This window comes from Bacillus rossius, chromosome 12 (genome assembly GCF_032445375.1).
Source record: "Bacillus rossius redtenbacheri isolate Brsri chromosome 12, Brsri_v3, whole genome shotgun sequence".
In the NCBI taxonomy this organism is placed as follows: domain Eukaryota; kingdom Metazoa; phylum Arthropoda; class Insecta; order Phasmatodea; family Bacillidae; genus Bacillus; species Bacillus rossius.
Genome location: NC_086339.1, coordinates 19,506,505 through 19,510,889, shown reverse-complemented (window position 1 = coordinate 19,510,889; position 4,385 = coordinate 19,506,505).

The following is a 4,385-nucleotide window of genomic DNA, read 5'->3' as shown; positions in this document are numbered from 1 at the left end:
AAGAAGGATCGAATCACAGACAAACCAGCTGAGACGACTTACAAGTCGGCAGCCAATGAACTTGCGTTATTTGCCCGAGTGTACAGGGGTATGTGCAGTCTATCCTGAATGCCATCGAAACCGCGAATTTTGCAGGTCTCTAGACATTGGATACACTTTCAACGATCAATTGACTTTAAATATAATGCAGTGGATGCCCATGCTGACAAACTCCTTAGTCAAATTATTCATAAATAGGGGCATGCATTTTTTCGCGAAAAGATTACGAGACTGTAGCTGAGATTTAAAAACACTGTAGCGTCGTCTTGTATTTCGTGATTGGCCGAGTATCTTTCAGGTACATGTCAGCACAAATCACAATACCAAACGTGTCCTGAACGGCCCGGTAAAATAGGGCAACGGTTTCTCTTGCGGGCGTTAGCATACTTTATTGCTATAGAGACTGGAAATACACGCGGATACATTCCACGTTATGCTAGCATCCAAACACATGTACATTAACATTTCTTCTGTGATTGGCTCACAATTTATCTAAAGCCTTTTGAGCAAGTAAAAAAAATCTTTCAACCAAAGAGTATCGAATCTCAAGCATCCCAATTGACAGGGCTCACAAGTCAGTAGCCAATGAGCAGGTGGCATTTGCCTGAGTATGTATGGGATTACGAAGTCTATCATAGAGGTCACTGAACCCGCGCATTTTTTCCAGTACATATTTACTGCAGTCAAATAAACGATCAGATTATTTCGCGAAAAATACATGCCCCTATTCGTAAGCCGCCCAAACGAATGCAGTTTACAATACACGAGATATTATCAGTCAAAATGATATAATCAGTAAAAATGATCTGAATATTTCAATTATAGCCTTGGATGAATTTTTTTTTGCAAATCAGCATTTTTTTTAATAGCCCAATCTGACAACACTGTCCGAAAATACACTAGAGACAAATACCAAATATTGTAGAAGAGAATACATGAAACTCAAGCCCGTTAACATGGCCAAGGCACAATACACATTATTACAGCGATTCTAGCGGCGTGAGCTGTAAGCATACGTGCGAAATTTATATTTGTGTACGTATGCTTCTACCAATTGCCACATCCATGGATTGTCAGATGGAATTTGTAGTATAAGCCATACAAAATGCATATTATTTGTAGACAAAATTCCACATACGTCTAACGCATTAGTTTAAAATCTTTTTACGCATTAAATAGCAATAAAAGTTAAACAAAAACTCAAAAATCTCGTAGTAACAACATTGTTTACAATGTTTAAGTACAGCTCAGACCACCAGGATCGCTGCAATCACTTGTCTCGGGGATTTTCGACGACTTTCCTATTTTATCCTAATATAGTATTTGCTAATACCGGACAGCTAAAGGATCTTTTTTTTTTTTTTTTTTTTTACCTGACGTCGTCACGGCAGTCTGATAGATAGCAAACGATATGCCCAGTATGAACCATGGAGGTATTGATCTGTTAGGATTACCTCTTACCTCCATGGTATGAACAATCTATCTGTTTAATGCATATAGTACCAACATTATGACAACAAAAATATATTTTTTCTGTTGAAAAAAAACTTTTAAAAATCATTCTACCGATCTATGTAGGAAAAATAACCTCCAGTGCTTCAAATCCCTTTAAAAAGAAGTTTATCATGTTTGATCCCAGATTTCTTATTTTACACACTCTCCGCCGTGTTGTTAGTATAAAATTTTCCGGGATTAGTCTCTAGTGTGCTTTCTGTCCGTTATTTTTCAAAAAAAATTTTTTTCGTAGCTGCCGTTTCACGTTTGCCGCGCTGTGCAGGGTTTCTTCCCCCTGCCAACTTCCTTCCCCTCCTTGTTTCGCGATGTTACCCCTCTACGGCCAACCCCACCCCTCCAATCCTCCCCGCACAGTCCCTCCTCCATGGCTCCATCCTCCCTGGCGGGCAGACCCAGCTTATACACGGCAGGAAGTATCGATGAGCAGCGAGGCAGGTGCGTGGCGGAGGGAAATTTTTTTTTCTACGCCGGTACAACCTGCTCAACTCATCAGATGTTAAATACGCACAACGCGCACGGAAAGAAAAAATACTCAAACAACGTACATATTTTTTTTTTCTTACCGTCTCCCTTAATTCGGGTAACCATGTTACGAATATGTTCAAATATCACTACTCCTTTGATGAATATGCACACACACACCTTTTTGTGGCAAAATATCTCGAAATTTGATACATTATTCATTCATGTTCATAAGAAATGTAATTAGTTGTATCAAACAGAATATTGCAAATAATCTACGTAATTGTACGCTATTATAACGGTGGAATGTAGATTCCACCAAAAGTAAATTTATATATATATATATATATATATATCCTTCTTTGAAATTTTACGTTTATATAAAAAATAATTATTTTTATTTTCCCATAAAATTACGTGCGCTGGGTGTTTTTTTGTATGGCGAAACGTAATATTTTCTAGGTTAATGAACGTGAAAAAAAGGGCAATGGGAATTTTTTTTTAGACTTTTTAGCTAGGTACATTTTCTTGCGAAAATAAAAACACTACGAGGACAAACTACTGAAATTTCACGCATACGTTCTGTGACATGTCACACAGAGAAAAAAAAAAGTACTGATAGATAAGGCCTAGTATTTTTCACGAAAGGAATTACAGACCAGCTCTGTATGGATAGTAGCAATTTCTGTGTTTCGTGGTTGGCTGAGGTTTTTTTTTTTTCAGGTACACGTCTACTGACAGCACACCAATCTTAGCCATCCAGTGCGGAAGCAAACGCATCCAAATAGGGCAATGGCTTCTCTTTCAGGCGGCCGCAAAATACAAGAAAACAATCGCTAGTACAGGCATATTTTTTTTTGCAGTCCGATGAGCGGAAAAAATTAGTGTTCCTGCTGATAGATAAGGGCATGGGTGGCGGCCGGTGCGACAGTACTCACGCTGCTATGCTCTTGGACAGCGGCCAGCGCTCCATGGTGGCTTGGTACTTCATGTTCTCGATCTGCTTCTTCAACGCGTCCTTATCCATGGTTGCGAGCACACTGGGGAGCCGAGGCTTGGCTGTCGGGTCGCGACCGGGGGAGGAAGGCTGCTCCGCCCGCAGCGCCTGCGCAGTCGGTGCGGCGGGCCGGGGAAACTCTCCTGCCGGGCGGCGGGGGGAGGCCACGCCTCTTCCAGCGGCACAGCTGGCGCTCCGGGCGGCGGCGGCTGGAACCACCGACACTCCGTTATTTTTTCGCAAGCGCACCGGGCACCTCAACGTCTGCTGTTCTGCGACTTACGCTGGGTTCACAATTTAAAAAATAACAGTAACAGTAACAGTAGGTCGTGTGCATAGGATATGAACGCCATGTTTCCTAACCTAACGATTCACAATAGCAGAAAGTTGGTCGTGTGCATGGGAGCGAGGTCGTGCGCATAGGAGTGAAATGAATATATTTTATTTCGTTCGCGTACGCATGGCACAACAGCCAATGAGAGAAGAGCAGGGTGCTTTTTTGGCGGGACTAGAAATATGTATATATTTACTAACCATATTGTGGTAAGAAAATGTCGAGATAATAATAGTATTATCGTTATTTTGAAAGTTTATATGTTTATTTACTAACACTGATAACAGATGTCGCATAGTTCGCGAAATTTCATTGGCTGAAATTAACAGTAAGAATTCAATTGTGAACCAATTTCGCAGTTCGCACAGGTCGTGTGCACAGGTCGTGTGCATGGCTTGCTATGCACTCGCTTAATTTTTTTAATTGTGAACCCAGCCTTAGGCCCGTTAAACAATGACATGGAAATGGTCACGGATCACGTAAACGGAAACGGATCTCACGGAACAGAGTTTCTACAATAGCGCACAGACGGAAACTGACCCGTACGGATTAGCTCGGCAAAGCTCTCAGAATGGCTGTTCAATGAAGCGTGGAAGCAGCAGACGCGATAGCGAAATGTTTCAGGATATCCGTTTCCGGGCCATTGCAGAACGGACCTTCGAATTTTGGGAATGGCGGATGATCGGAGAATTTGGTTTTATGGTAATGTGTATAGTCAGGCATTTTTCGTGAAAAAAATCTGAACTCCCATTAGACTGCGATATGATATGCCGGCGTTAGCGGTAACTGTTTGTAATTGGCGGCTGTCTGCAAGAGAAACCATTGCCCTATTTGACCGAGCCACTCAGGACGCGTTTGCTTCAGCTCTGAATTACTGTGATTGGTGTGCTGACAAGGAAGATACGTATTGGAGTGGATTATTTCATGTTATCCATCCAGTGTTATTTATTTCTTGAGGTGCAGAATCGCCTTCAGCGCCCCTCCCATAGGAACGCCACTGTCCTAGCCTCCTGTCAACTATTTTATAATTACGCGAAA